Source organism: Schistocerca piceifrons, unplaced genomic scaffold, assembly GCF_021461385.2.
Source record: "Schistocerca piceifrons isolate TAMUIC-IGC-003096 unplaced genomic scaffold, iqSchPice1.1 HiC_scaffold_667, whole genome shotgun sequence".
NCBI classification, from domain to species: Eukaryota; Metazoa; Arthropoda; class Insecta; order Orthoptera; family Acrididae; genus Schistocerca; species Schistocerca piceifrons.
The window spans coordinates 75,685-101,862 of NW_025728912.1; the positions used below are offsets into that span (position 1 = coordinate 75,685).

At 55.1% G+C, this 26,178-nt stretch overlaps 61 non-coding genes across 61 annotated transcripts; 13 read left to right on the forward strand and 48 right to left on the reverse strand.

Moving 5' to 3' along the window:
• The first annotated feature begins 37 nt into the window (after positions 1 to 37).
• Positions 38 to 109, forward strand: Trnag-ucc. Its single transcript has one exon. It is a non-coding gene; the product is annotated as a tRNA-Gly (tRNA).
• A 598-nt stretch (positions 110 to 707) lies between these two features.
• On the reverse strand, positions 708 to 781 carry Trnai-aau. Its single transcript has one exon. It is a non-coding gene; the product is annotated as a tRNA-Ile (tRNA).
• A 198-nt stretch (positions 782 to 979) lies between these two features.
• On the reverse strand, positions 980 to 1,051 carry Trnae-uuc. The gene has a single exon. It is a non-coding gene; the product is annotated as a tRNA-Glu (tRNA).
• Positions 1,052 to 1,356: 305 nt separating this feature from the next.
• Positions 1,357 to 1,429, reverse strand: Trnam-cau. The gene has a single exon. It is a non-coding gene; the product is annotated as a tRNA-Met (tRNA).
• A 380-nt stretch (positions 1,430 to 1,809) lies between these two features.
• On the reverse strand, positions 1,810 to 1,880 carry Trnag-gcc. The gene has a single exon. It is a non-coding gene; the product is annotated as a tRNA-Gly (tRNA).
• A 325-nt stretch (positions 1,881 to 2,205) lies between these two features.
• Trnag-ucc lies at positions 2,206 to 2,277 on the forward strand. The gene has a single exon. It is a non-coding gene; the product is annotated as a tRNA-Gly (tRNA).
• A 598-nt stretch (positions 2,278 to 2,875) lies between these two features.
• On the reverse strand, positions 2,876 to 2,949 carry Trnai-aau. Its single transcript has one exon. It is a non-coding gene; the product is annotated as a tRNA-Ile (tRNA).
• Positions 2,950 to 3,147: 198 nt separating this feature from the next.
• On the reverse strand, positions 3,148 to 3,219 carry Trnae-uuc. The gene has a single exon. It is a non-coding gene; the product is annotated as a tRNA-Glu (tRNA).
• Positions 3,220 to 3,524: 305 nt separating this feature from the next.
• On the reverse strand, positions 3,525 to 3,597 carry Trnam-cau. The gene has a single exon. It is a non-coding gene; the product is annotated as a tRNA-Met (tRNA).
• Positions 3,598 to 3,977: 380 nt separating this feature from the next.
• Trnag-gcc lies at positions 3,978 to 4,048 on the reverse strand. Its single transcript has one exon. It is a non-coding gene; the product is annotated as a tRNA-Gly (tRNA).
• Positions 4,049 to 4,373: 325 nt separating this feature from the next.
• Trnag-ucc lies at positions 4,374 to 4,445 on the forward strand. The gene has a single exon. It is a non-coding gene; the product is annotated as a tRNA-Gly (tRNA).
• Positions 4,446 to 5,043: 598 nt separating this feature from the next.
• Positions 5,044 to 5,117, reverse strand: Trnai-aau. Its single transcript has one exon. It is a non-coding gene; the product is annotated as a tRNA-Ile (tRNA).
• Positions 5,118 to 5,315: 198 nt separating this feature from the next.
• On the reverse strand, positions 5,316 to 5,387 carry Trnae-uuc. Its single transcript has one exon. It is a non-coding gene; the product is annotated as a tRNA-Glu (tRNA).
• A 305-nt stretch (positions 5,388 to 5,692) lies between these two features.
• On the reverse strand, positions 5,693 to 5,765 carry Trnam-cau. The gene has a single exon. It is a non-coding gene; the product is annotated as a tRNA-Met (tRNA).
• Positions 5,766 to 6,145: 380 nt separating this feature from the next.
• Trnag-gcc lies at positions 6,146 to 6,216 on the reverse strand. Its single transcript has one exon. It is a non-coding gene; the product is annotated as a tRNA-Gly (tRNA).
• Positions 6,217 to 6,541: 325 nt separating this feature from the next.
• On the forward strand, positions 6,542 to 6,613 carry Trnag-ucc. Its single transcript has one exon. It is a non-coding gene; the product is annotated as a tRNA-Gly (tRNA).
• A 598-nt stretch (positions 6,614 to 7,211) lies between these two features.
• Positions 7,212 to 7,285, reverse strand: Trnai-aau. Its single transcript has one exon. It is a non-coding gene; the product is annotated as a tRNA-Ile (tRNA).
• Positions 7,286 to 7,483: 198 nt separating this feature from the next.
• Trnae-uuc lies at positions 7,484 to 7,555 on the reverse strand. Its single transcript has one exon. It is a non-coding gene; the product is annotated as a tRNA-Glu (tRNA).
• A 305-nt stretch (positions 7,556 to 7,860) lies between these two features.
• Positions 7,861 to 7,933, reverse strand: Trnam-cau. Its single transcript has one exon. It is a non-coding gene; the product is annotated as a tRNA-Met (tRNA).
• A 380-nt stretch (positions 7,934 to 8,313) lies between these two features.
• Positions 8,314 to 8,384, reverse strand: Trnag-gcc. Its single transcript has one exon. It is a non-coding gene; the product is annotated as a tRNA-Gly (tRNA).
• Positions 8,385 to 8,709: 325 nt separating this feature from the next.
• On the forward strand, positions 8,710 to 8,781 carry Trnag-ucc. Its single transcript has one exon. It is a non-coding gene; the product is annotated as a tRNA-Gly (tRNA).
• Positions 8,782 to 9,379: 598 nt separating this feature from the next.
• On the reverse strand, positions 9,380 to 9,453 carry Trnai-aau. Its single transcript has one exon. It is a non-coding gene; the product is annotated as a tRNA-Ile (tRNA).
• Positions 9,454 to 9,651: 198 nt separating this feature from the next.
• Positions 9,652 to 9,723, reverse strand: Trnae-uuc. The gene has a single exon. It is a non-coding gene; the product is annotated as a tRNA-Glu (tRNA).
• Positions 9,724 to 10,028: 305 nt separating this feature from the next.
• Positions 10,029 to 10,101, reverse strand: Trnam-cau. Its single transcript has one exon. It is a non-coding gene; the product is annotated as a tRNA-Met (tRNA).
• Positions 10,102 to 10,481: 380 nt separating this feature from the next.
• Trnag-gcc lies at positions 10,482 to 10,552 on the reverse strand. The gene has a single exon. It is a non-coding gene; the product is annotated as a tRNA-Gly (tRNA).
• Positions 10,553 to 10,877: 325 nt separating this feature from the next.
• Positions 10,878 to 10,949, forward strand: Trnag-ucc. Its single transcript has one exon. It is a non-coding gene; the product is annotated as a tRNA-Gly (tRNA).
• A 598-nt stretch (positions 10,950 to 11,547) lies between these two features.
• Positions 11,548 to 11,621, reverse strand: Trnai-aau. Its single transcript has one exon. It is a non-coding gene; the product is annotated as a tRNA-Ile (tRNA).
• Positions 11,622 to 11,819: 198 nt separating this feature from the next.
• On the reverse strand, positions 11,820 to 11,891 carry Trnae-uuc. Its single transcript has one exon. It is a non-coding gene; the product is annotated as a tRNA-Glu (tRNA).
• Positions 11,892 to 12,196: 305 nt separating this feature from the next.
• On the reverse strand, positions 12,197 to 12,269 carry Trnam-cau. Its single transcript has one exon. It is a non-coding gene; the product is annotated as a tRNA-Met (tRNA).
• A 380-nt stretch (positions 12,270 to 12,649) lies between these two features.
• On the reverse strand, positions 12,650 to 12,720 carry Trnag-gcc. Its single transcript has one exon. It is a non-coding gene; the product is annotated as a tRNA-Gly (tRNA).
• Positions 12,721 to 13,045: 325 nt separating this feature from the next.
• On the forward strand, positions 13,046 to 13,117 carry Trnag-ucc. The gene has a single exon. It is a non-coding gene; the product is annotated as a tRNA-Gly (tRNA).
• A 598-nt stretch (positions 13,118 to 13,715) lies between these two features.
• Trnai-aau lies at positions 13,716 to 13,789 on the reverse strand. Its single transcript has one exon. It is a non-coding gene; the product is annotated as a tRNA-Ile (tRNA).
• Positions 13,790 to 13,987: 198 nt separating this feature from the next.
• On the reverse strand, positions 13,988 to 14,059 carry Trnae-uuc. The gene has a single exon. It is a non-coding gene; the product is annotated as a tRNA-Glu (tRNA).
• A 305-nt stretch (positions 14,060 to 14,364) lies between these two features.
• On the reverse strand, positions 14,365 to 14,437 carry Trnam-cau. The gene has a single exon. It is a non-coding gene; the product is annotated as a tRNA-Met (tRNA).
• Positions 14,438 to 14,817: 380 nt separating this feature from the next.
• Positions 14,818 to 14,888, reverse strand: Trnag-gcc. The gene has a single exon. It is a non-coding gene; the product is annotated as a tRNA-Gly (tRNA).
• A 325-nt stretch (positions 14,889 to 15,213) lies between these two features.
• Positions 15,214 to 15,285, forward strand: Trnag-ucc. Its single transcript has one exon. It is a non-coding gene; the product is annotated as a tRNA-Gly (tRNA).
• Positions 15,286 to 15,883: 598 nt separating this feature from the next.
• Positions 15,884 to 15,957, reverse strand: Trnai-aau. Its single transcript has one exon. It is a non-coding gene; the product is annotated as a tRNA-Ile (tRNA).
• Positions 15,958 to 16,155: 198 nt separating this feature from the next.
• Positions 16,156 to 16,227, reverse strand: Trnae-uuc. The gene has a single exon. It is a non-coding gene; the product is annotated as a tRNA-Glu (tRNA).
• A 305-nt stretch (positions 16,228 to 16,532) lies between these two features.
• On the reverse strand, positions 16,533 to 16,605 carry Trnam-cau. The gene has a single exon. It is a non-coding gene; the product is annotated as a tRNA-Met (tRNA).
• A 380-nt stretch (positions 16,606 to 16,985) lies between these two features.
• On the reverse strand, positions 16,986 to 17,056 carry Trnag-gcc. The gene has a single exon. It is a non-coding gene; the product is annotated as a tRNA-Gly (tRNA).
• A 325-nt stretch (positions 17,057 to 17,381) lies between these two features.
• On the forward strand, positions 17,382 to 17,453 carry Trnag-ucc. Its single transcript has one exon. It is a non-coding gene; the product is annotated as a tRNA-Gly (tRNA).
• A 598-nt stretch (positions 17,454 to 18,051) lies between these two features.
• Positions 18,052 to 18,125, reverse strand: Trnai-aau. The gene has a single exon. It is a non-coding gene; the product is annotated as a tRNA-Ile (tRNA).
• A 198-nt stretch (positions 18,126 to 18,323) lies between these two features.
• On the reverse strand, positions 18,324 to 18,395 carry Trnae-uuc. The gene has a single exon. It is a non-coding gene; the product is annotated as a tRNA-Glu (tRNA).
• Positions 18,396 to 18,700: 305 nt separating this feature from the next.
• Positions 18,701 to 18,773, reverse strand: Trnam-cau. Its single transcript has one exon. It is a non-coding gene; the product is annotated as a tRNA-Met (tRNA).
• Positions 18,774 to 19,153: 380 nt separating this feature from the next.
• Trnag-gcc lies at positions 19,154 to 19,224 on the reverse strand. The gene has a single exon. It is a non-coding gene; the product is annotated as a tRNA-Gly (tRNA).
• A 325-nt stretch (positions 19,225 to 19,549) lies between these two features.
• Trnag-ucc lies at positions 19,550 to 19,621 on the forward strand. Its single transcript has one exon. It is a non-coding gene; the product is annotated as a tRNA-Gly (tRNA).
• A 598-nt stretch (positions 19,622 to 20,219) lies between these two features.
• Trnai-aau lies at positions 20,220 to 20,293 on the reverse strand. Its single transcript has one exon. It is a non-coding gene; the product is annotated as a tRNA-Ile (tRNA).
• A 198-nt stretch (positions 20,294 to 20,491) lies between these two features.
• On the reverse strand, positions 20,492 to 20,563 carry Trnae-uuc. Its single transcript has one exon. It is a non-coding gene; the product is annotated as a tRNA-Glu (tRNA).
• A 305-nt stretch (positions 20,564 to 20,868) lies between these two features.
• Trnam-cau lies at positions 20,869 to 20,941 on the reverse strand. Its single transcript has one exon. It is a non-coding gene; the product is annotated as a tRNA-Met (tRNA).
• Positions 20,942 to 21,321: 380 nt separating this feature from the next.
• Positions 21,322 to 21,392, reverse strand: Trnag-gcc. Its single transcript has one exon. It is a non-coding gene; the product is annotated as a tRNA-Gly (tRNA).
• A 325-nt stretch (positions 21,393 to 21,717) lies between these two features.
• Positions 21,718 to 21,789, forward strand: Trnag-ucc. Its single transcript has one exon. It is a non-coding gene; the product is annotated as a tRNA-Gly (tRNA).
• A 598-nt stretch (positions 21,790 to 22,387) lies between these two features.
• Positions 22,388 to 22,461, reverse strand: Trnai-aau. Its single transcript has one exon. It is a non-coding gene; the product is annotated as a tRNA-Ile (tRNA).
• Positions 22,462 to 22,659: 198 nt separating this feature from the next.
• Trnae-uuc lies at positions 22,660 to 22,731 on the reverse strand. The gene has a single exon. It is a non-coding gene; the product is annotated as a tRNA-Glu (tRNA).
• A 305-nt stretch (positions 22,732 to 23,036) lies between these two features.
• Positions 23,037 to 23,109, reverse strand: Trnam-cau. Its single transcript has one exon. It is a non-coding gene; the product is annotated as a tRNA-Met (tRNA).
• A 380-nt stretch (positions 23,110 to 23,489) lies between these two features.
• On the reverse strand, positions 23,490 to 23,560 carry Trnag-gcc. Its single transcript has one exon. It is a non-coding gene; the product is annotated as a tRNA-Gly (tRNA).
• A 325-nt stretch (positions 23,561 to 23,885) lies between these two features.
• Trnag-ucc lies at positions 23,886 to 23,957 on the forward strand. Its single transcript has one exon. It is a non-coding gene; the product is annotated as a tRNA-Gly (tRNA).
• Positions 23,958 to 24,555: 598 nt separating this feature from the next.
• Positions 24,556 to 24,628, reverse strand: Trnai-aau. The gene has a single exon. It is a non-coding gene; the product is annotated as a tRNA-Ile (tRNA).
• A 198-nt stretch (positions 24,629 to 24,826) lies between these two features.
• Positions 24,827 to 24,898, reverse strand: Trnae-uuc. The gene has a single exon. It is a non-coding gene; the product is annotated as a tRNA-Glu (tRNA).
• A 305-nt stretch (positions 24,899 to 25,203) lies between these two features.
• Positions 25,204 to 25,276, reverse strand: Trnam-cau. The gene has a single exon. It is a non-coding gene; the product is annotated as a tRNA-Met (tRNA).
• Positions 25,277 to 25,656: 380 nt separating this feature from the next.
• Trnag-gcc lies at positions 25,657 to 25,727 on the reverse strand. The gene has a single exon. It is a non-coding gene; the product is annotated as a tRNA-Gly (tRNA).
• Positions 25,728 to 26,052: 325 nt separating this feature from the next.
• Positions 26,053 to 26,124, forward strand: Trnag-ucc. The gene has a single exon. It is a non-coding gene; the product is annotated as a tRNA-Gly (tRNA).
• The last annotated feature ends 54 nt before the right edge of the window (positions 26,125 to 26,178 follow it).

Genomic DNA, 26,178 nt, shown 5'->3' on the forward strand with positions numbered 1-26,178 from the left:
GAAGCCGACACAGCGCGGAGGCGGGGCGCTCGCTTGTGCGGTGGTGGTGTAATGGTCAGCATAGTTGCCTTCCAAGCAGTTGATCCGGGTTCGATTCCCGGCCACCGCAGCAGGCTTTTAATTTCGCGTATGAGTACTTTTGCCACGCGCTCTTAAATTATTGTTTTTCCGGCCTCCTACTCGCTGCATACCAGCCCTTAGTGTGTCTCGACTTGTCTCGACTTTGCTCGGCTGACGCGAGAGCTGACGCTCTCAAATCGGCCTATATCAAAACGACAAGCACGAGAAACGACTGAGAGAGGTAAAGAGAGGTGAGGCTAGGCGATGGACACACAGCACGCCCCCTTCATTTCACGGTGGCGTCTCCCTGACCGAATCGGGCTGCAGCTCCGAAAACTAAGGAGAAACAAAAATAGGAAGTAAAACTGCCAATAGTACCCTGTGTTCCCATGCGCTCACCCGCCCAAGTACTGACAGGGGCCAAAGTGGTTGCGCATCGGCAATCGGACATTTTCTTTCATTTTCTCTTTATCGGTTGAGAACCAGTGTATTCAAGATATTATGGCCATTGCCGAGTGAATGATGTAGCGCTTCCCGACGAGTCGGGTTCGGATCCTCTGTCAACTTCCACGCAGGGTGATGATCTTTTGGTCATCACACTCGCCAGCTGAAATCGGCGCTGCCTTTTCGTAGTAGTAAAAGAGTAGTGGCCCGTGGGGGGATCGAACCCACGACCTTCGCGTTATTAGCACGACGCTCTAACCAACTGAGCTAACGGGCCCCAGCAGATGCAGTTGCTCAGCCCTACGCTGGAAACTGGTGGCATGAAGCCGTACACCATTTCTATGGTCGTCGTGCGTCTGCTTCCCTAGTCTATATTCTGCTGACGGTCACGAAACAGTAGCTATATTGCGAGCAGGACGGGAAACGGCCGCTCGGACAGCTCAAACTTGTCACGACTCGTGTGGAAAAAATTCCGTTCCGGTACCGGGAATCGAACCCGGGCCTCCTGGGTGAAAGCCAGGTATCCTAGCCACTAGACCACACCGGATGCGGCCGTTTCGTTCGACCGTTCGTACGGTCGCTTGTCGCATTTCGTGTCGAGTGCCGCGTCGGCGCCCTTCTCTCTTTGCGAGCATCTTTGCACAGACTGACTGGCAAGGCGCGCACCTCAAACGCCGCAGAGCAATGCTTTTGGCTTCATGCTCTGCTGGGAGAAGAGGAAAAGGGAAGCTGTAAGTAGCAATAACAGGAGGTAAACATTTTCCCGCTGAAGCGTTGAAAAGTTGTGGATAACAAACAAGAACTACGTTGGCGCCCTAGCAACAGCGCCACCATCAGTCACAGAAAATTAAATGCCCCGGGTGAGGATCGAACTCACGACCTTAAGATTATGAGACTTACGCGCTGCCTACTGCGCTACCGAGGCACGGGTGCACCACTGGTCCTGGAAACTGGGTAAATACCGTACCCAATATTAGACGTAGAGACACTGTACTTCCTGGGTAACGTGTTCTGTTGCTACACGCGCACTGCCGGCCCAGTTGATTGCGGTGTTGCTGCAGCTGTTGCAACGATAGGCAGCACTCCTTGTCGTTAAAGCTCAGTGCCTCGGAGGCACCTGGACACAGCAACTTGTGAGGCCAAGCCGACGCTAGTCTGCAGAACATCATGCGAGCGTCCTAGTGGGGACCGGCGAGTGCTGCGTTCTCGGTTCTTCTCAAGGGAATCCAGCTATATATTCTTGCGGATCGTGCATCTCAAGCGCGCAAGCCACACGGCAGCATTATCGCGGGAAAAGCAAAATGATGCATCGGCCGGGAATCGAACCCGGGCCGCCCGCGTGGCAGGCGAGCATTCTACCACTGAACCACCGATGCTGGGGCCAGCGGCAACTTCACGCTGCTTCCCGAGCAGATGTCTCAAGGGAAAGTGGGACTGCCGTCAAGCGCCGTAGCATTCTGTGGAGAAGATGCTGCAGACGCTGAATCCTGCACTGCACTGCTTAAAAATGCCGCCAGAACGCGGTCCTCGCCGGCGCCGACTCTTGCCAAAGGATGCGAAATGTGCGCGGATACGCTGTCCGAATGCGTCTGGATGTGCTCCCCTAGCCTACCTCGAAATGCGCCTGCCAGGTACGATCACCTTCGGCCGCTGCCGACAGGCGGGAAGCCGACACAGCGCGGAGGCGGGGCGCTCGCTTGTGCGGTGGTGGTGTAATGGTCAGCATAGTTGCCTTCCAAGCAGTTGATCCGGGTTCGATTCCCGGCCACCGCAGCAGGCTTTTAATTTCGCGTATGAGTACTTTTGCCACGCGCTCTTAAATTATTGTTTTTCCGGCCTCCTACTCGCTGCATACCAGCCCTTAGTGTGTCTCGACTTGTCTCGACTTTGCTCGGCTGACGCGAGAGCTGACGCTCTCAAATCGGCCTATATCAAAACGACAAGCACGAGAAACGACTGAGAGAGGTAAAGAGAGGTGAGGCTAGGCGATGGACACACAGCACGCCCCCTTCATTTCACGGTGGCGTCTCCCTGACCGAATCGGGCTGCAGCTCCGAAAACTAAGGAGAAACAAAAATAGGAAGTAAAACTGCCAATAGTACCCTGTGTTCCCATGCGCTCACCCGCCCAAGTACTGACAGGGGCCAAAGTGGTTGCGCATCGGCAATCGGACATTTTCTTTCATTTTCTCTTTATCGGTTGAGAACCAGTGTATTCAAGATATTATGGCCATTGCCGAGTGAATGATGTAGCGCTTCCCGACGAGTCGGGTTCGGATCCTCTGTCAACTTCCACGCAGGGTGATGATCTTTTGGTCATCACACTCGCCAGCTGAAATCGGCGCTGCCTTTTCGTAGTAGTAAAAGAGTAGTGGCCCGTGGGGGGATCGAACCCACGACCTTCGCGTTATTAGCACGACGCTCTAACCAACTGAGCTAACGGGCCCCAGCAGATGCAGTTGCTCAGCCCTACGCTGGAAACTGGTGGCATGAAGCCGTACACCATTTCTATGGTCGTCGTGCGTCTGCTTCCCTAGTCTATATTCTGCTGACGGTCACGAAACAGTAGCTATATTGCGAGCAGGACGGGAAACGGCCGCTCGGACAGCTCAAACTTGTCACGACTCGTGTGGAAAAAATTCCGTTCCGGTACCGGGAATCGAACCCGGGCCTCCTGGGTGAAAGCCAGGTATCCTAGCCACTAGACCACACCGGATGCGGCCGTTTCGTTCGACCGTTCGTACGGTCGCTTGTCGCATTTCGTGTCGAGTGCCGCGTCGGCGCCCTTCTCTCTTTGCGAGCATCTTTGCACAGACTGACTGGCAAGGCGCGCACCTCAAACGCCGCAGAGCAATGCTTTTGGCTTCATGCTCTGCTGGGAGAAGAGGAAAAGGGAAGCTGTAAGTAGCAATAACAGGAGGTAAACATTTTCCCGCTGAAGCGTTGAAAAGTTGTGGATAACAAACAAGAACTACGTTGGCGCCCTAGCAACAGCGCCACCATCAGTCACAGAAAATTAAATGCCCCGGGTGAGGATCGAACTCACGACCTTAAGATTATGAGACTTACGCGCTGCCTACTGCGCTACCGAGGCACGGGTGCACCACTGGTCCTGGAAACTGGGTAAATACCGTACCCAATATTAGACGTAGAGACACTGTACTTCCTGGGTAACGTGTTCTGTTGCTACACGCGCACTGCCGGCCCAGTTGATTGCGGTGTTGCTGCAGCTGTTGCAACGATAGGCAGCACTCCTTGTCGTTAAAGCTCAGTGCCTCGGAGGCACCTGGACACAGCAACTTGTGAGGCCAAGCCGACGCTAGTCTGCAGAACATCATGCGAGCGTCCTAGTGGGGACCGGCGAGTGCTGCGTTCTCGGTTCTTCTCAAGGGAATCCAGCTATATATTCTTGCGGATCGTGCATCTCAAGCGCGCAAGCCACACGGCAGCATTATCGCGGGAAAAGCAAAATGATGCATCGGCCGGGAATCGAACCCGGGCCGCCCGCGTGGCAGGCGAGCATTCTACCACTGAACCACCGATGCTGGGGCCAGCGGCAACTTCACGCTGCTTCCCGAGCAGATGTCTCAAGGGAAAGTGGGACTGCCGTCAAGCGCCGTAGCATTCTGTGGAGAAGATGCTGCAGACGCTGAATCCTGCACTGCACTGCTTAAAAATGCCGCCAGAACGCGGTCCTCGCCGGCGCCGACTCTTGCCAAAGGATGCGAAATGTGCGCGGATACGCTGTCCGAATGCGTCTGGATGTGCTCCCCTAGCCTACCTCGAAATGCGCCTGCCAGGTACGATCACCTTCGGCCGCTGCCGACAGGCGGGAAGCCGACACAGCGCGGAGGCGGGGCGCTCGCTTGTGCGGTGGTGGTGTAATGGTCAGCATAGTTGCCTTCCAAGCAGTTGATCCGGGTTCGATTCCCGGCCACCGCAGCAGGCTTTTAATTTCGCGTATGAGTACTTTTGCCACGCGCTCTTAAATTATTGTTTTTCCGGCCTCCTACTCGCTGCATACCAGCCCTTAGTGTGTCTCGACTTGTCTCGACTTTGCTCGGCTGACGCGAGAGCTGACGCTCTCAAATCGGCCTATATCAAAACGACAAGCACGAGAAACGACTGAGAGAGGTAAAGAGAGGTGAGGCTAGGCGATGGACACACAGCACGCCCCCTTCATTTCACGGTGGCGTCTCCCTGACCGAATCGGGCTGCAGCTCCGAAAACTAAGGAGAAACAAAAATAGGAAGTAAAACTGCCAATAGTACCCTGTGTTCCCATGCGCTCACCCGCCCAAGTACTGACAGGGGCCAAAGTGGTTGCGCATCGGCAATCGGACATTTTCTTTCATTTTCTCTTTATCGGTTGAGAACCAGTGTATTCAAGATATTATGGCCATTGCCGAGTGAATGATGTAGCGCTTCCCGACGAGTCGGGTTCGGATCCTCTGTCAACTTCCACGCAGGGTGATGATCTTTTGGTCATCACACTCGCCAGCTGAAATCGGCGCTGCCTTTTCGTAGTAGTAAAAGAGTAGTGGCCCGTGGGGGGATCGAACCCACGACCTTCGCGTTATTAGCACGACGCTCTAACCAACTGAGCTAACGGGCCCCAGCAGATGCAGTTGCTCAGCCCTACGCTGGAAACTGGTGGCATGAAGCCGTACACCATTTCTATGGTCGTCGTGCGTCTGCTTCCCTAGTCTATATTCTGCTGACGGTCACGAAACAGTAGCTATATTGCGAGCAGGACGGGAAACGGCCGCTCGGACAGCTCAAACTTGTCACGACTCGTGTGGAAAAAATTCCGTTCCGGTACCGGGAATCGAACCCGGGCCTCCTGGGTGAAAGCCAGGTATCCTAGCCACTAGACCACACCGGATGCGGCCGTTTCGTTCGACCGTTCGTACGGTCGCTTGTCGCATTTCGTGTCGAGTGCCGCGTCGGCGCCCTTCTCTCTTTGCGAGCATCTTTGCACAGACTGACTGGCAAGGCGCGCACCTCAAACGCCGCAGAGCAATGCTTTTGGCTTCATGCTCTGCTGGGAGAAGAGGAAAAGGGAAGCTGTAAGTAGCAATAACAGGAGGTAAACATTTTCCCGCTGAAGCGTTGAAAAGTTGTGGATAACAAACAAGAACTACGTTGGCGCCCTAGCAACAGCGCCACCATCAGTCACAGAAAATTAAATGCCCCGGGTGAGGATCGAACTCACGACCTTAAGATTATGAGACTTACGCGCTGCCTACTGCGCTACCGAGGCACGGGTGCACCACTGGTCCTGGAAACTGGGTAAATACCGTACCCAATATTAGACGTAGAGACACTGTACTTCCTGGGTAACGTGTTCTGTTGCTACACGCGCACTGCCGGCCCAGTTGATTGCGGTGTTGCTGCAGCTGTTGCAACGATAGGCAGCACTCCTTGTCGTTAAAGCTCAGTGCCTCGGAGGCACCTGGACACAGCAACTTGTGAGGCCAAGCCGACGCTAGTCTGCAGAACATCATGCGAGCGTCCTAGTGGGGACCGGCGAGTGCTGCGTTCTCGGTTCTTCTCAAGGGAATCCAGCTATATATTCTTGCGGATCGTGCATCTCAAGCGCGCAAGCCACACGGCAGCATTATCGCGGGAAAAGCAAAATGATGCATCGGCCGGGAATCGAACCCGGGCCGCCCGCGTGGCAGGCGAGCATTCTACCACTGAACCACCGATGCTGGGGCCAGCGGCAACTTCACGCTGCTTCCCGAGCAGATGTCTCAAGGGAAAGTGGGACTGCCGTCAAGCGCCGTAGCATTCTGTGGAGAAGATGCTGCAGACGCTGAATCCTGCACTGCACTGCTTAAAAATGCCGCCAGAACGCGGTCCTCGCCGGCGCCGACTCTTGCCAAAGGATGCGAAATGTGCGCGGATACGCTGTCCGAATGCGTCTGGATGTGCTCCCCTAGCCTACCTCGAAATGCGCCTGCCAGGTACGATCACCTTCGGCCGCTGCCGACAGGCGGGAAGCCGACACAGCGCGGAGGCGGGGCGCTCGCTTGTGCGGTGGTGGTGTAATGGTCAGCATAGTTGCCTTCCAAGCAGTTGATCCGGGTTCGATTCCCGGCCACCGCAGCAGGCTTTTAATTTCGCGTATGAGTACTTTTGCCACGCGCTCTTAAATTATTGTTTTTCCGGCCTCCTACTCGCTGCATACCAGCCCTTAGTGTGTCTCGACTTGTCTCGACTTTGCTCGGCTGACGCGAGAGCTGACGCTCTCAAATCGGCCTATATCAAAACGACAAGCACGAGAAACGACTGAGAGAGGTAAAGAGAGGTGAGGCTAGGCGATGGACACACAGCACGCCCCCTTCATTTCACGGTGGCGTCTCCCTGACCGAATCGGGCTGCAGCTCCGAAAACTAAGGAGAAACAAAAATAGGAAGTAAAACTGCCAATAGTACCCTGTGTTCCCATGCGCTCACCCGCCCAAGTACTGACAGGGGCCAAAGTGGTTGCGCATCGGCAATCGGACATTTTCTTTCATTTTCTCTTTATCGGTTGAGAACCAGTGTATTCAAGATATTATGGCCATTGCCGAGTGAATGATGTAGCGCTTCCCGACGAGTCGGGTTCGGATCCTCTGTCAACTTCCACGCAGGGTGATGATCTTTTGGTCATCACACTCGCCAGCTGAAATCGGCGCTGCCTTTTCGTAGTAGTAAAAGAGTAGTGGCCCGTGGGGGGATCGAACCCACGACCTTCGCGTTATTAGCACGACGCTCTAACCAACTGAGCTAACGGGCCCCAGCAGATGCAGTTGCTCAGCCCTACGCTGGAAACTGGTGGCATGAAGCCGTACACCATTTCTATGGTCGTCGTGCGTCTGCTTCCCTAGTCTATATTCTGCTGACGGTCACGAAACAGTAGCTATATTGCGAGCAGGACGGGAAACGGCCGCTCGGACAGCTCAAACTTGTCACGACTCGTGTGGAAAAAATTCCGTTCCGGTACCGGGAATCGAACCCGGGCCTCCTGGGTGAAAGCCAGGTATCCTAGCCACTAGACCACACCGGATGCGGCCGTTTCGTTCGACCGTTCGTACGGTCGCTTGTCGCATTTCGTGTCGAGTGCCGCGTCGGCGCCCTTCTCTCTTTGCGAGCATCTTTGCACAGACTGACTGGCAAGGCGCGCACCTCAAACGCCGCAGAGCAATGCTTTTGGCTTCATGCTCTGCTGGGAGAAGAGGAAAAGGGAAGCTGTAAGTAGCAATAACAGGAGGTAAACATTTTCCCGCTGAAGCGTTGAAAAGTTGTGGATAACAAACAAGAACTACGTTGGCGCCCTAGCAACAGCGCCACCATCAGTCACAGAAAATTAAATGCCCCGGGTGAGGATCGAACTCACGACCTTAAGATTATGAGACTTACGCGCTGCCTACTGCGCTACCGAGGCACGGGTGCACCACTGGTCCTGGAAACTGGGTAAATACCGTACCCAATATTAGACGTAGAGACACTGTACTTCCTGGGTAACGTGTTCTGTTGCTACACGCGCACTGCCGGCCCAGTTGATTGCGGTGTTGCTGCAGCTGTTGCAACGATAGGCAGCACTCCTTGTCGTTAAAGCTCAGTGCCTCGGAGGCACCTGGACACAGCAACTTGTGAGGCCAAGCCGACGCTAGTCTGCAGAACATCATGCGAGCGTCCTAGTGGGGACCGGCGAGTGCTGCGTTCTCGGTTCTTCTCAAGGGAATCCAGCTATATATTCTTGCGGATCGTGCATCTCAAGCGCGCAAGCCACACGGCAGCATTATCGCGGGAAAAGCAAAATGATGCATCGGCCGGGAATCGAACCCGGGCCGCCCGCGTGGCAGGCGAGCATTCTACCACTGAACCACCGATGCTGGGGCCAGCGGCAACTTCACGCTGCTTCCCGAGCAGATGTCTCAAGGGAAAGTGGGACTGCCGTCAAGCGCCGTAGCATTCTGTGGAGAAGATGCTGCAGACGCTGAATCCTGCACTGCACTGCTTAAAAATGCCGCCAGAACGCGGTCCTCGCCGGCGCCGACTCTTGCCAAAGGATGCGAAATGTGCGCGGATACGCTGTCCGAATGCGTCTGGATGTGCTCCCCTAGCCTACCTCGAAATGCGCCTGCCAGGTACGATCACCTTCGGCCGCTGCCGACAGGCGGGAAGCCGACACAGCGCGGAGGCGGGGCGCTCGCTTGTGCGGTGGTGGTGTAATGGTCAGCATAGTTGCCTTCCAAGCAGTTGATCCGGGTTCGATTCCCGGCCACCGCAGCAGGCTTTTAATTTCGCGTATGAGTACTTTTGCCACGCGCTCTTAAATTATTGTTTTTCCGGCCTCCTACTCGCTGCATACCAGCCCTTAGTGTGTCTCGACTTGTCTCGACTTTGCTCGGCTGACGCGAGAGCTGACGCTCTCAAATCGGCCTATATCAAAACGACAAGCACGAGAAACGACTGAGAGAGGTAAAGAGAGGTGAGGCTAGGCGATGGACACACAGCACGCCCCCTTCATTTCACGGTGGCGTCTCCCTGACCGAATCGGGCTGCAGCTCCGAAAACTAAGGAGAAACAAAAATAGGAAGTAAAACTGCCAATAGTACCCTGTGTTCCCATGCGCTCACCCGCCCAAGTACTGACAGGGGCCAAAGTGGTTGCGCATCGGCAATCGGACATTTTCTTTCATTTTCTCTTTATCGGTTGAGAACCAGTGTATTCAAGATATTATGGCCATTGCCGAGTGAATGATGTAGCGCTTCCCGACGAGTCGGGTTCGGATCCTCTGTCAACTTCCACGCAGGGTGATGATCTTTTGGTCATCACACTCGCCAGCTGAAATCGGCGCTGCCTTTTCGTAGTAGTAAAAGAGTAGTGGCCCGTGGGGGGATCGAACCCACGACCTTCGCGTTATTAGCACGACGCTCTAACCAACTGAGCTAACGGGCCCCAGCAGATGCAGTTGCTCAGCCCTACGCTGGAAACTGGTGGCATGAAGCCGTACACCATTTCTATGGTCGTCGTGCGTCTGCTTCCCTAGTCTATATTCTGCTGACGGTCACGAAACAGTAGCTATATTGCGAGCAGGACGGGAAACGGCCGCTCGGACAGCTCAAACTTGTCACGACTCGTGTGGAAAAAATTCCGTTCCGGTACCGGGAATCGAACCCGGGCCTCCTGGGTGAAAGCCAGGTATCCTAGCCACTAGACCACACCGGATGCGGCCGTTTCGTTCGACCGTTCGTACGGTCGCTTGTCGCATTTCGTGTCGAGTGCCGCGTCGGCGCCCTTCTCTCTTTGCGAGCATCTTTGCACAGACTGACTGGCAAGGCGCGCACCTCAAACGCCGCAGAGCAATGCTTTTGGCTTCATGCTCTGCTGGGAGAAGAGGAAAAGGGAAGCTGTAAGTAGCAATAACAGGAGGTAAACATTTTCCCGCTGAAGCGTTGAAAAGTTGTGGATAACAAACAAGAACTACGTTGGCGCCCTAGCAACAGCGCCACCATCAGTCACAGAAAATTAAATGCCCCGGGTGAGGATCGAACTCACGACCTTAAGATTATGAGACTTACGCGCTGCCTACTGCGCTACCGAGGCACGGGTGCACCACTGGTCCTGGAAACTGGGTAAATACCGTACCCAATATTAGACGTAGAGACACTGTACTTCCTGGGTAACGTGTTCTGTTGCTACACGCGCACTGCCGGCCCAGTTGATTGCGGTGTTGCTGCAGCTGTTGCAACGATAGGCAGCACTCCTTGTCGTTAAAGCTCAGTGCCTCGGAGGCACCTGGACACAGCAACTTGTGAGGCCAAGCCGACGCTAGTCTGCAGAACATCATGCGAGCGTCCTAGTGGGGACCGGCGAGTGCTGCGTTCTCGGTTCTTCTCAAGGGAATCCAGCTATATATTCTTGCGGATCGTGCATCTCAAGCGCGCAAGCCACACGGCAGCATTATCGCGGGAAAAGCAAAATGATGCATCGGCCGGGAATCGAACCCGGGCCGCCCGCGTGGCAGGCGAGCATTCTACCACTGAACCACCGATGCTGGGGCCAGCGGCAACTTCACGCTGCTTCCCGAGCAGATGTCTCAAGGGAAAGTGGGACTGCCGTCAAGCGCCGTAGCATTCTGTGGAGAAGATGCTGCAGACGCTGAATCCTGCACTGCACTGCTTAAAAATGCCGCCAGAACGCGGTCCTCGCCGGCGCCGACTCTTGCCAAAGGATGCGAAATGTGCGCGGATACGCTGTCCGAATGCGTCTGGATGTGCTCCCCTAGCCTACCTCGAAATGCGCCTGCCAGGTACGATCACCTTCGGCCGCTGCCGACAGGCGGGAAGCCGACACAGCGCGGAGGCGGGGCGCTCGCTTGTGCGGTGGTGGTGTAATGGTCAGCATAGTTGCCTTCCAAGCAGTTGATCCGGGTTCGATTCCCGGCCACCGCAGCAGGCTTTTAATTTCGCGTATGAGTACTTTTGCCACGCGCTCTTAAATTATTGTTTTTCCGGCCTCCTACTCGCTGCATACCAGCCCTTAGTGTGTCTCGACTTGTCTCGACTTTGCTCGGCTGACGCGAGAGCTGACGCTCTCAAATCGGCCTATATCAAAACGACAAGCACGAGAAACGACTGAGAGAGGTAAAGAGAGGTGAGGCTAGGCGATGGACACACAGCACGCCCCCTTCATTTCACGGTGGCGTCTCCCTGACCGAATCGGGCTGCAGCTCCGAAAACTAAGGAGAAACAAAAATAGGAAGTAAAACTGCCAATAGTACCCTGTGTTCCCATGCGCTCACCCGCCCAAGTACTGACAGGGGCCAAAGTGGTTGCGCATCGGCAATCGGACATTTTCTTTCATTTTCTCTTTATCGGTTGAGAACCAGTGTATTCAAGATATTATGGCCATTGCCGAGTGAATGATGTAGCGCTTCCCGACGAGTCGGGTTCGGATCCTCTGTCAACTTCCACGCAGGGTGATGATCTTTTGGTCATCACACTCGCCAGCTGAAATCGGCGCTGCCTTTTCGTAGTAGTAAAAGAGTAGTGGCCCGTGGGGGGATCGAACCCACGACCTTCGCGTTATTAGCACGACGCTCTAACCAACTGAGCTAACGGGCCCCAGCAGATGCAGTTGCTCAGCCCTACGCTGGAAACTGGTGGCATGAAGCCGTACACCATTTCTATGGTCGTCGTGCGTCTGCTTCCCTAGTCTATATTCTGCTGACGGTCACGAAACAGTAGCTATATTGCGAGCAGGACGGGAAACGGCCGCTCGGACAGCTCAAACTTGTCACGACTCGTGTGGAAAAAATTCCGTTCCGGTACCGGGAATCGAACCCGGGCCTCCTGGGTGAAAGCCAGGTATCCTAGCCACTAGACCACACCGGATGCGGCCGTTTCGTTCGACCGTTCGTACGGTCGCTTGTCGCATTTCGTGTCGAGTGCCGCGTCGGCGCCCTTCTCTCTTTGCGAGCATCTTTGCACAGACTGACTGGCAAGGCGCGCACCTCAAACGCCGCAGAGCAATGCTTTTGGCTTCATGCTCTGCTGGGAGAAGAGGAAAAGGGAAGCTGTAAGTAGCAATAACAGGAGGTAAACATTTTCCCGCTGAAGCGTTGAAAAGTTGTGGATAACAAACAAGAACTACGTTGGCGCCCTAGCAACAGCGCCACCATCAGTCACAGAAAATTAAATGCCCCGGGTGAGGATCGAACTCACGACCTTAAGATTATGAGACTTACGCGCTGCCTACTGCGCTACCGAGGCACGGGTGCACCACTGGTCCTGGAAACTGGGTAAATACCGTACCCAATATTAGACGTAGAGACACTGTACTTCCTGGGTAACGTGTTCTGTTGCTACACGCGCACTGCCGGCCCAGTTGATTGCGGTGTTGCTGCAGCTGTTGCAACGATAGGCAGCACTCCTTGTCGTTAAAGCTCAGTGCCTCGGAGGCACCTGGACACAGCAACTTGTGAGGCCAAGCCGACGCTAGTCTGCAGAACATCATGCGAGCGTCCTAGTGGGGACCGGCGAGTGCTGCGTTCTCGGTTCTTCTCAAGGGAATCCAGCTATATATTCTTGCGGATCGTGCATCTCAAGCGCGCAAGCCACACGGCAGCATTATCGCGGGAAAAGCAAAATGATGCATCGGCCGGGAATCGAACCCGGGCCGCCCGCGTGGCAGGCGAGCATTCTACCACTGAACCACCGATGCTGGGGCCAGCGGCAACTTCACGCTGCTTCCCGAGCAGATGTCTCAAGGGAAAGTGGGACTGCCGTCAAGCGCCGTAGCATTCTGTGGAGAAGATGCTGCAGACGCTGAATCCTGCACTGCACTGCTTAAAAATGCCGCCAGAACGCGGTCCTCGCCGGCGCCGACTCTTGCCAAAGGATGCGAAATGTGCGCGGATACGCTGTCCGAATGCGTCTGGATGTGCTCCCCTAGCCTACCTCGAAATGCGCCTGCCAGGTACGATCACCTTCGGCCGCTGCCGACAGGCGGGAAGCCGACACAGCGCGGAGGCGGGGCGCTCGCTTGTGCGGTGGTGGTGTAATGGTCAGCATAGTTGCCTTCCAAGCAGTTGATCCGGGTTCGATTCCCGGCCACCGCAGCAGGCTTTTAATTTCGCGTATGAGTACTTTTGCCACGCGCTCTTAAATTATTGTTTTTCCGGCCTCCTACTCGCTGCATACCAGCCCTTAGTGTGTCTCGACTTGTCTCGACTTTGCTCGGCTGACGCGAGAGCTGACGCTCTCAAATCGGCCTATATCAAAACGACAAGCACGAGAAACGACTGAGAGAGGTAAAGAGAGGTGAGGCTAGGCGATGGACACACAGCACGCCCCCTTCATTTCACGGTGGCGTCTCCCTGACCGAATCGGGCTGCAGCTCCGAAAACTAAGGAGAAACAAAAATAGGAAGTAAAACTGCCAATAGTACCCTGTGTTCCCATGCGCTCACCCGCCCAAGTACTGACAGGGGCCAAAGTGGTTGCGCATCGGCAATCGGACATTTTCTTTCATTTTCTCTTTATCGGTTGAGAACCAGTGTATTCAAGATATTATGGCCATTGCCGAGTGAATGATGTAGCGCTTCCCGACGAGTCGGGTTCGGATCCTCTGTCAACTTCCACGCAGGGTGATGATCTTTTGGTCATCACACTCGCCAGCTGAAATCGGCGCTGCCTTTTCGTAGTAGTAAAAGAGTAGTGGCCCGTGGGGGGATCGAACCCACGACCTTCGCGTTATTAGCACGACGCTCTAACCAACTGAGCTAACGGGCCCCAGCAGATGCAGTTGCTCAGCCCTACGCTGGAAACTGGTGGCATGAAGCCGTACACCATTTCTATGGTCGTCGTGCGTCTGCTTCCCTAGTCTATATTCTGCTGACGGTCACGAAACAGTAGCTATATTGCGAGCAGGACGGGAAACGGCCGCTCGGACAGCTCAAACTTGTCACGACTCGTGTGGAAAAAATTCCGTTCCGGTACCGGGAATCGAACCCGGGCCTCCTGGGTGAAAGCCAGGTATCCCAGCCACTAGACCACACCGGATGCGGCCGTTTCGTTCGACCGTTCGTACGGTCGCTTGTCGCATTTCGTGTCGAGTGCCGCGTCGGCGCCCTTCTCTCTTTGCGAGCATCTTTGCACAGACTGACTGGCAAGGCGCGCACCTCAAACGCCGCAGAGCAATGCTTTTGGCTTCATGCTCTGCTGGGAGAAGAGGAAAAGGGAAGCTGTAAGTAGCAATAACAGGAGGTAAACATTTTCCCGCTGAAGCGTTGAAAAGTTGTGGATAACAAACAAGAACTACGTTGGCGCCCTAGCAACAGCGCCACCATCAGTCACAGAAAATTAAATGCCCCGGGTGAGGATCGAACTCACGACCTTAAGATTATGAGACTTACGCGCTGCCTACTGCGCTACCGAGGCACGGGTGCACCACTGGTCCTGGAAACTGGGTAAATACCGTACCCAATATTAGACGTAGAGACACTGTACTTCCTGGGTAACGTGTTCTGTTGCTACACGCGCACTGCCGGCCCAGTTGATTGCGGTGTTGCTGCAGCTGTTGCAACGATAGGCAGCACTCCTTGTCGTTAAAGCTCAGTGCCTCGGAGGCACCTGGACACAGCAACTTGTGAGGCCAAGCCGACGCTAGTCTGCAGAACATCATGCGAGCGTCCTAGTGGGGACCGGCGAGTGCTGCGTTCTCGGTTCTTCTCAAGGGAATCCAGCTATATATTCTTGCGGATCGTGCATCTCAAGCGCGCAAGCCACACGGCAGCATTATCGCGGGAAAAGCAAAATGATGCATCGGCCGGGAATCGAACCCGGGCCGCCCGCGTGGCAGGCGAGCATTCTACCACTGAACCACCGATGCTGGGGCCAGCGGCAACTTCACGCTGCTTCCCGAGCAGATGTCTCAAGGGAAAGTGGGACTGCCGTCAAGCGCCGTAGCATTCTGTGGAGAAGATGCTGCAGACGCTGAATCCTGCACTGCACTGCTTAAAAATGCCGCCAGAACGCGGTCCTCGCCGGCGCCGACTCTTGCCAAAGGATGCGAAATGTGCGCGGATACGCTGTCCGAATGCGTCTGGATGTGCTCCCCTAGCCTACCTCGAAATGCGCCTGCCAGGTACGATCACCTTCGGCCGCTGCCGACAGGCGGGAAGCCGACACAGCGCGGAGGCGGGGCGCTCGCTTGTGCGGTGGTGGTGTAATGGTCAGCATAGTTGCCTTCCAAGCAGTTGATCCGGGTTCGATTCCCGGCCACCGCAGCAGGCTTTTAATTTCGCGTATGAGTACTTTTGCCACGCGCTCTTAAATTATTGTTTTTCCGGCCTCCTACTCGCTGCATACCAGCCCTTAGTGTGTCTCGACTTGTCTCGACTTTGCTCGGCTGACGCGAGAGCTGACGCTCTCAAATCGGCCTATATCAAAACGACAAGCACGAGAAACGACTGAGAGAGGTAAAGAGAGGTGAGGCTAGGCGATGGACACACAGCACGCCCCCTTCATTTCACGGTGGCGTCTCCCTGACCGAATCGGGCTGCAGCTCCGAAAACTAAGGAGAAACAAAAATAGGAAGTAAAACTGCCAATAGTACCCTGTGTTCCCATGCGCTCACCCGCCCAAGTACTGACAGGGGCCAAAGTGGTTGCGCATCGGCAATCGGACATTTTCTTTCATTTTCTCTTTATCGGTTGAGAACCAGTGTATTCAAGATATTATGGCCATTGCCGAGTGAATGATGTAGCGCTTCCCGACGAGTCGGGTTCGGATCCTCTGTCAACTTCCACGCAGGGTGATGATCTTTTGGTCATCACACTCGCCAGCTGAAATCGGCGCTGCCTTTTCGTAGTAGTAAAAGAGTAGTGGCCCGTGGGGGGATCGAACCCACGACCTTCGCGTTATTAGCACGACGCTCTAACCAACTGAGCTAACGGGCCCCAGCAGATGCAGTTGCTCAGCCCTACGCTGGAAACTGGTGGCATGAAGCCGTACACCATTTCTATGGTCGTCGTGCGTCTGCTTCCCTAGTCTATATTCTGCTGACGGTCACGAAACAGTAGCTATATTGCGAGCAGGACGGGAAACGGCCGCTCGGACAGCTCAAACTTGTCACGACTCGTGTGGAAAAAATTCCGTTCCGGTACCGGGAATCGAACCCGGGCCTCCTGGGTGAAAGCCAGGTATCCTAGCCACTAGACCACACCGGATGCGGCCGTTTCGTTCGACCGTTCGTACGGTCGCTTGTCGCATTTCGTGTCGAGTGCCGCGTCGGCGCCCTTCTCTCTTTGCGAGCATCTTTGCACAGACTGACTGGCAAGGCGCGCACCTCAAACGCCGCAGAGCAATGCTTTTGGCTTCATGCTCTGCTGGGAGAAGAGGAAAAGGGAAGCTGTAAGTAGCAATAACAGGAGGTAAACATTTTCCCGCTGAAGCGTTGAAAAGTTGTGGATAACAAACAAGAACTACGTTGGCGCCCTAGCAACAGCGCCACCATCAGTCACAGAAAATTAAATGCCCCGGGTGAGGATCGAACTCACGACCTTAAGATTATGAGACTTACGCGCTGCCTACTGCGCTACCGAGGCACGGGTGCACCACTGGTCCTGGAAACTGGGTAAATACCGTACCCAATATTAGACGTAGAGACACTGTACTTCCTGGGTAACGTGTTCTGTTGCTACACGCGCACTGCCGGCCCAGTTGATTGCGGTGTTGCTGCAGCTGTTGCAACGATAGGCAGCACTCCTTGTCGTTAAAGCTCAGTGCCTCGGAGGCACCTGGACACAGCAACTTGTGAGGCCAAGCCGACGCTAGTCTGCAGAACATCATGCGAGCGTCCTAGTGGGGACCGGCGAGTGCTGCGTTCTCGGTTCTTCTCAAGGGAATCCAGCTATATATTCTTGCGGATCGTGCATCTCAAGCGCGCAAGCCACACGGCAGCATTATCGCGGGAAAAGCAAAATGATGCATCGGCCGGGAATCGAACCCGGGCCGCCCGCGTGGCAGGCGAGCATTCTACCACTGAACCACCGATGCTGGGGCCAGCGGCAACTTCACGCTGCTTCCCGAGCAGATGTCTCAAGGGAAAGTGGGACTGCCGTCAAGCGCCGTAGCATTCTGTGGAGAAGATGCTGCAGACGCTGAATCCTGCACTGCACTGCTTAAAAATGCCGCCAGAACGCGGTCCTCGCCGGCGCCGACTCTTGCCAAAGGATGCGAAATGTGCGCGGATACGCTGTCCGAATGCGTCTGGATGTGCTCCCCTAGCCTACCTCGAAATGCGCCTGCCAGGTACGATCACCTTCGGCCGCTGCCGACAGGCGGGAAGCCGACACAGCGCGGAGGCGGGGCGCTCGCTTGTGCGGTGGTGGTGTAATGGTCAGCATAGTTGCCTTCCAAGCAGTTGATCCGGGTTCGATTCCCGGCCACCGCAGCAGGCTTTTAATTTCGCGTATGAGTACTTTTGCCACGCGCTCTTAAATTATTGTTTTTCCGGCCTCCTACTCGCTGCATACCAGCCCTTAGTGTGTCTCGACTTGTCTCGACTTTGCTCGGCTGACGCGAGAGCTGACGCTCTCAAATCGGCCTATATCAAAACGACAAGCACGAGAAACGACTGAGAGAGGTAAAGAGAGGTGAGGCTAGGCGATGGACACACAGCACGCCCCCTTCATTTCACGGTGGCGTCTCCCTGACCGAATCGGGCTGCAGCTCCGAAAACTAAGGAGAAACAAAAATAGGAAGTAAAACTGCCAATAGTACCCTGTGTTCCCATGCGCTCACCCGCCCAAGTACTGACAGGGGCCAAAGTGGTTGCGCATCGGCAATCGGACATTTTCTTTCATTTTCTCTTTATCGGTTGAGAACCAGTGTATTCAAGATATTATGGCCATTGCCGAGTGAATGATGTAGCGCTTCCCGACGAGTCGGGTTCGGATCCTCTGTCAACTTCCACGCAGGGTGATGATCTTTTGGTCATCACACTCGCCAGCTGAAATCGGCGCTGCCTTTTCGTAGTAGTAAAAGAGTAGTGGCCCGTGGGGGGATCGAACCCACGACCTTCGCGTTATTAGCACGACGCTCTAACCAACTGAGCTAACGGGCCCCAGCAGATGCAGTTGCTCAGCCCTACGCTGGAAACTGGTGGCATGAAGCCGTACACCATTTCTATGGTCGTCGTGCGTCTGCTTCCCTAGTCTATATTCTGCTGACGGTCACGAAACAGTAGCTATATTGCGAGCAGGACGGGAAACGGCCGCTCGGACAGCTCAAACTTGTCACGACTCGTGTGGAAAAAATTCCGTTCCGGTACCGGGAATCGAACCCGGGCCTCCTGGGTGAAAGCCAGGTATCCTAGCCACTAGACCACACCGGATGCGGCCGTTTCGTTCGACCGTTCGTACGGTCGCTTGTCGCATTTCGTGTCGAGTGCCGCGTCGGCGCCCTTCTCTCTTTGCGAGCATCTTTGCACAGACTGACTGGCAAGGCGCGCACCTCAAACGCCGCAGAGCAATGCTTTTGGCTTCATGCTCTGCTGGGAGAAGAGGAAAAGGGAAGCTGTAAGTAGCAATAACAGGAGGTAAACATTTTCCCGCTGAAGCGTTGAAAAGTTGTGGATAACAAACAAGAACTACGTTGGCGCCCTAGCAACAGCGCCACCATCAGTCACAGAAAATTAAATGCCCCGGGTGAGGATCGAACTCACGACCTTAAGATTATGAGACTTACGCGCTGCCTACTGCGCTACCGAGGCACGGGTGCACCACTGGTCCTGGAAACTGGGTAAATACCGTACCCAATATTAGACGTAGAGACACTGTACTTCCTGGGTAACGTGTTCTGTTGCTACACGCGCACTGCCGGCCCAGTTGATTGCGGTGTTGCTGCAGCTGTTGCAACGATAGGCAGCACTCCTTGTCGTTAAAGCTCAGTGCCTCGGAGGCACCTGGACACAGCAACTTGTGAGGCCAAGCCGACGCTAGTCTGCAGAACATCATGCGAGCGTCCTAGTGGGGACCGGCGAGTGCTGCGTTCTCGGTTCTTCTCAAGGGAATCCAGCTATATATTCTTGCGGATCGTGCATCTCAAGCGCGCAAGCCACACGGCAGCATTATCGCGGGAAAAGCAAAATGATGCATCGGCCGGGAATCGAACCCGGGCCGCCCGCGTGGCAGGCGAGCATTCTACCACTGAACCACCGATGCTGGGGCCAGCGGCAACTTCACGCTGCTTCCCGAGCAGATGTCTCAAGGGAAAGTGGGACTGCCGTCAAGCGCCGTAGCATTCTGTGGAGAAGATGCTGCAGACGCTGAATCCTGCACTGCACTGCTTAAAAATGCCGCCAGAACGCGGTCCTCGCCGGCGCCGACTCTTGCCAAAGGATGCGAAATGTGCGCGGATACGCTGTCCGAATGCGTCTGGATGTGCTCCCCTAGCCTACCTCGAAATGCGCCTGCCAGGTACGATCACCTTCGGCCGCTGCCGACAGGCGGGAAGCCGACACAGCGCGGAGGCGGGGCGCTCGCTTGTGCGGTGGTGGTGTAATGGTCAGCATAGTTGCCTTCCAAGCAGTTGATCCGGGTTCGATTCCCGGCCACCGCAGCAGGCTTTTAATTTCGCGTATGAGTACTTTTGCCACGCGCTCTTAAATTATTGTTTTTCCGGCCTCCTACTCGCTGCATACCAGCCCTTAGTGTGTCTCGACTTGTCTCGACTTTGCTCGGCTGACGCGAGAGCTGACGCTCTCAAATCGGCCTATATCAAAACGACAAGCACGAGAAACGACTGAGAGAGGTAAAGAGAGGTGAGGCTAGGCGATGGACACACAGCACGCCCCCTTCATTTCACGGTGGCGTCTCCCTGACCGAATCGGGCTGCAGCTCCGAAAACTAAGGAGAAACAAAAATAGGAAGTAAAACTGCCAATAGTACCCTGTGTTCCCATGCGCTCACCCGCCCAAGTACTGACAGGGGCCAAAGTGGTTGCGCATCGGCAATCGGACATTTTCTTTCATTTTCTCTTTATCGGTTGAGAACCAGTGTATTCAAGATATTATGGCCATTGCCGAGTGAATGATGTAGCGCTTCCCGACGAGTCGGGTTCGGATCCTCTGTCAACTTCCACGCAGGGTGATGATCTTTTGGTCATCACACTCGCCAGCTGAAATCGGCGCTGCCTTTTCGTAGTAGTAAAAGAGTAGTGGCCCGTGGGGGGATCGAACCCACGACCTTCGCGTTATTAGCACGACGCTCTAACCAACTGAGCTAACGGGCCCCAGCAGATGCAGTTGCTCAGCCCTACGCTGGAAACTGGTGGCATGAAGCCGTACACCATTTCTATGGTCGTCGTGCGTCTGCTTCCCTAGTCTATATTCTGCTGACGGTCACGAAACAGTAGCTATATTGCGAGCAGGACGGGAAACGGCCGCTCGGACAGCTCAAACTTGTCACGACTCGTGTGGAAAAAATTCCGTTCCGGTACCGGGAATCGAACCCGGGCCTCCTGGGTGAAAGCCAGGTATCCTAGCCACTAGACCACACCGGATGCGGCCGTTTCGTTCGACCGTTCGTACGGTCGCTTGTCGCATTTCGTGTCGAGTGCCGCGTCGGCGCCCTTCTCTCTTTGCGAGCATCTTTGCACAGACTGACTGGCAAGGCGCGCACCTCAAACGCCGCAGAGCAATGCTTTTGGCTTCATGCTCTGCTGGGAGAAGAGGAAAAGGGAAGCTGTAAGTAGCAATAACAGGAGGTAAACATTTTCCCGCTGAAGCGTTGAAAAGTTGTGGATAACAAACAAGAACTACGTTGGCGCCCTAGCAACAGCGCCACCATCAGTCACAGAAAATTAAATGCCCCGGGTGAGGATCGAACTCACGACCTTAAGATTATGAGACTTACGCGCTGCCTACTGCGCTACCGAGGCACGGGTGCACCACTGGTCCTGGAAACTGGGTAAATACCGTACCCAATATTAGACGTAGAGACACTGTACTTCCTGGGTAACGTGTTCTGTTGCTACACGCGCACTGCCGGCCCAGTTGATTGCGGTGTTGCTGCAGCTGTTGCAACGATAGGCAGCACTCCTTGTCGTTAAAGCTCAGTGCCTCGGAGGCACCTGGACACAGCAACTTGTGAGGCCAAGCCGACGCTAGTCTGCAGAACATCATGCGAGCGTCCTAGTGGGGACCGGCGAGTGCTGCGTTCTCGGTTCTTCTCAAGGGAATCCAGCTATATATTCTTGCGGATCGTGCATCTCAAGCGCGCAAGCCACACGGCAGCATTATCGCGGGAAAAGCAAAATGATGCATCGGCCGGGAATCGAACCCGGGCCGCCCGCGTGGCAGGCGAGCATTCTACCACTGAACCACCGATGCTGGGGCCAGCGGCAACTTCACGCTGCTTCCCGAGCAGATGTCTCAAGGGAAAGTGGGACTGCCGTCAAGCGCCGTAGCATTCTGTGGAGAAGATGCTGCAGACGCTGAATCCTGCACTGCACTGCTTAAAAATGCCGCCAGAACGCGGTCCTCGCCGGCGCCGACTCTTGCCAAAGGATGCGAAATGTGCGCGGATACGCTGTCCGAATGCGTCTGGATGTGCTCCCCTAGCCTACCTCGAAATGCGCCTGCCAGGTACGATCACCTTCGGCCGCTGCCGACAGGCGGGAAGCCGACACAGCGCGGAGGCGGGGCGCTCGCTTGTGCGGTGGTGGTGTAATGGTCAGCATAGTTGCCTTCCAAGCAGTTGATCCGGGTTCGATTCCCGGCCACCGCAGCAGGCTTTTAATTTCGCGTATGAGTACTTTTGCCACGCGCTCTTAAATTATTGTTTTTCCGGCCTCCTACTCGCTGCATACCAGCCCTTAGTGTGTCTCGACTTGTCTCGACTTTGCTCGGCTGACGCGAGAGCTGACGCTCTCAAATCGGCCTATATCAAAACGACAAGCACGAGAAACGACTGAGAGAGGTAAAGAGAGGTGAGGCTAGGCGATGGACACACAGCACGCCCCCTTCATTTCACGGTGGCGTCTCCCTGACCGAATCGGGCTGCAGCTCCGAAAACTAAGGAGAAACAAAAATAGGAAGTAAAACTGCCAATAGTACCCTGTGTTCCCATGCGCTCACCCGCCCAAGTACTGACAGGGGCCAAAGTGGTTGCGCATCGGCAATCGGACATTTTCTTTCATTTTCTCTTTATCGGTTGAGAACCAGTGTATTCAAGATATTATGGCCATTGCCGAGTGAATGATGTAGCGCTTCCCGACGAGTCGGGTTCGGATCCTCTGTCAACTTCCACGCAGGGTGATGATCTTTTGGTCATCACACTCGCCAGCTGAAATCGGCGCTGCCTTTTCGTAGTAGTAAAAGAGTAGTGGCCCGTGGGGGGATCGAACCCACGACCTTCGCGTTATTAGCACGACGCTCTAACCAACTGAGCTAACGGGCCCCAGCAGATGCAGTTGCTCAGCCCTACGCTGGAAACTGGTGGCATGAAGCCGTACACCATTTCTATGGTCGTCGTGCGTCTGCTTCCCTAGTCTATATTCTGCTGACGGTCACGAAACAGTAGCTATATTGCGAGCAGGACGGGAAACGGCCGCTCGGACAGCTCAAACTTGTCACGACTCGTGTGGAAAAAATTCCGTTCCGGTACCGGGAATCGAACCCGGGCCTCCTGGGTGAAAGCCAGGTATCCTAGCCACTAGACCACACCGGATGCGGCCGTTTCGTTCGACCGTTCGTACGGTCGCTTGTCGCATTTCGTGTCGAGTGCCGCGTCGGCGCCCTTCTCTCTTTGCGAGCATCTTTGCACAGACTGACTGGCAAGGCGCGCACCTCAAACGCCGCAGAGCAATGCTTTTGGCTTCATGCTCTGCTGGGAGAAGAGGAAAAGGGAAGCTGTAAGTAGCAATAACAGGAGGTAAACATTTTCCCGCTGAAGCGTTGAAAAGTTGTGGATAACAAACAAGAACTACGTTGGCGCCCTAGCAACAGCGCCACCATCAGTCACAGAAAATTAAATGCCCCGGGTGAGGATCGAACTCACGACCTTAAGATTATGAGACTTACGCGCTGCCTACTGCGCTACCGAGGCACGGGTGCACCACTGGTCCTGGAAACTGGGTAAATACCGTACCCAATATTAGACGTAGAGACACTGTACTTCCTGGGTAACGTGTTCTGTTGCTACACGCGCACTGCCGGCCCAGTTGATTGCGGTGTTGCTGCAGCTGTTGCAACGATAGGCAGCACTCCTTGTCGTTAAAGCTCAGTGCCTCGGAGGCACCTGGACACAGCAACTTGTGAGGCCAAGCCGACGCTAGTCTGCAGAACATCATGCGAGCGTCCTAGTGGGGACCGGCGAGTGCTGCGTTCTCGGTTCTTCTCAAGGGAATCCAGCTATATATTCTTGCGGATCGTGCATCTCAAGCGCGCAAGCCACACGGCAGCATTATCGCGGGAAAAGCAAAATGATGCATCGGCCGGGAATCGAACCCGGGCCGCCCGCGTGGCAGGCGAGCATTCTACCACTGAACCACCGATGCTGGGGCCAGCGGCAACTTCACGCTGCTTCCCGAGCAGATGTCTCAAGGGAAAGTGGGACTGCCGTCAAGCGCCGTAGCATTCTGTGGAGAAGATGCTGCAGACGCTGAATCCTGCACTGCACTGCTTAAAAATGCCGCCAGAACGCGGTCCTCGCCGGCGCCGACTCTTGCCAAAGGATGCGAAATGTGCGCGGATACGCTGTCCGAATGCGTCTGGATGTGCTCCCCTAGCCTACCTCGAAATGCGCCTGCCAGGTACGATCACCTTCGGCCGCTGCCGACAGGCGGGAAGCCGACACAGCGCGGAGGCGGGGCGCTCGCTTGTGCGGTGGTGGTGTAATGGTCAGCATAGTTGCCTTCCAAGCAGTTGATCCGGGTTCGATTCCCGGCCACCGCAGCAGGCTTTTAATTTCGCGTATGAGTACTTTTGCCACGCGCTCTTAAATTATTGTTTTTCCGGCCTCCTACTCGCTGCATACCAGCCCTTAGTGTGTCTCGACTTGTCTCGACTTTGCTCGGCTGACGCGAGAGCTGACGCTCTCAAATCGGCCTATATCAAAACGACAAGCACGAGAAACGACTGAGAGAGGTAAAGAGAGGTGAGGCTAGGCGATGGACACACAGCACGCCCCCTTCATTTCACGGTGGCGTCTCCCTGACCGAATCGGGCTGCAGCTCCGAAAACTAAGGAGAAACAAAAATAGGAAGTAAAACTGCCAATAGTACCCTGTGTTCCCATGCGCTCACCCGCCCAAGTACTGACAGGGGCCAAAGTGGTTGCGCATCGGCAATCGGACATTTTCTTTCATTTTCTCTTTATCGGTTGAGAACCAGTGTATTCAAGATATTATGGCCATTGCCGAGTGAATGATGTAGCGCTTCCCGACGAGTCGGGTTCGGATCCTCTGTCAACTTCCACGCAGGGTGATGATCTTTTGGTCATCACACTCGCCAGCTGAAATCGGCGCTGCCTTTTCGTAGTAGTAAAAGAGTAGTGGCCCGGGGGGGATCGAACCCACGACCTTCGCGTTATTAGCACGACGCTCTAACCAACTGAGCTAACGGGCCCCAGCAGATGCAGTTGCTCAGCCCTACGCTGGAAACTGGTGGCATGAAGCCGTACACCATTTCTATGGTCGTCGTGCGTCTGCTTCCCTAGTCTATATTCTGCTGACGGTCACGAAACAGTAGCTATATTGCGAGCAGGACGGGAAACGGCCGCTCGGACAGCTCAAACTTGTCACGACTCGTGTGGAAAAAATTCCGTTCCGGTACCGGGAATCGAACCCGGGCCTCCTGGGTGAAAGCCAGGTATCCTAGCCACTAGACCACACCGGATGCGGCCGTTTCGTTCGACCGTTCGTACGGTCGCTTGTCGCATTTCGTGTCGAGTGCCGCGTCGGCGCCCTTCTCTCTTTGCGAGCATCTTTGCACAGACTGACTGGCAAGGCGCGCACCTCAAACGCCGCAGAGCAATGCTTTTGGCTTCATGCTCTGCTGGGAGAAGAGGAAAAGGGAAGCTGTAAGTAGCAATAACAGGAGGTAAACATTTTCCCGCTGAAGCGTTGAAAAGTTGTGGATAACAAACAAGAACTACGTTGGCGCCCTAGCAACAGCGCCACCATCAGTCACAGAAAATTAAATGCCCCGGGTGAGGATCGAACTCACGACCTTAAGATTATGAGACTTACGCGCTGCCTACTGCGCTACCGAGGCACGGGTGCACCACTGGTCCTGGAAACTGGGTAAATACCGTACCCAATATTAGACGTAGAGACACTGTACTTCCTGGGTAACGTGTTCTGTTGCTACACGCGCACTGCCGGCCCAGTTGATTGCGGTGTTGCTGCAGCTGTTGCAACGATAGGCAGCACTCCTTGTCGTTAAAGCTCAGTGCCTCGGAGGCACCTGGACACAGCAACTTGTGAGGCCAAGCCGACGCTAGTCTGCAGAACATCATGCGAGCGTCCTAGTGGGGACCGGCGAGTGCTGCGTTCTCGGTTCTTCTCAAGGGAATCCAGCTATATATTCTTGCGGATCGTGCATCTCAAGCGCGCAAGCCACACGGCAGCATTATCGCGGGAAAAGCAAAATGATGCATCGGCCGGGAATCGAACCCGGGCCGCCCGCGTGGCAGGCGAGCATTCTACCACTGAACCACCGATGCTGGGGCCAGCGGCAACTTCACGCTGCTTCCCGAGCAGATGTCTCAAGGGAAAGTGGGACTGCCGTCAAGCGCCGTAGCATTCTGTGGAGAAGATGCTGCAGACGCTGAATCCTGCACTGCACTGCTTAAAAATGCCGCCAGAACGCGGTCCTCGCCGGCGCCGACTCTTGCCAAAGGATGCGAAATGTGCGCGGATACGCTGTCCGAATGCGTCTGGATGTGCTCCCCTAGCCTACCTCGAAATGCGCCTGCCAGGTACGATCACCTTCGGCCGCTGCCGACAGGCGGGAAGCCGACACAGCGCGGAGGCGGGGCGCTCGCTTGTGCGGTGGTGGTGTAATGGTCAGCATAGTTGCCTTCCAAGCAGTTGATCCGGGTTCGATTCCCGGCCACCGCAGCAGGCTTTTAATTTCGCGTATGAGTACTTTTGCCACGCGCTCTTAAATTATTG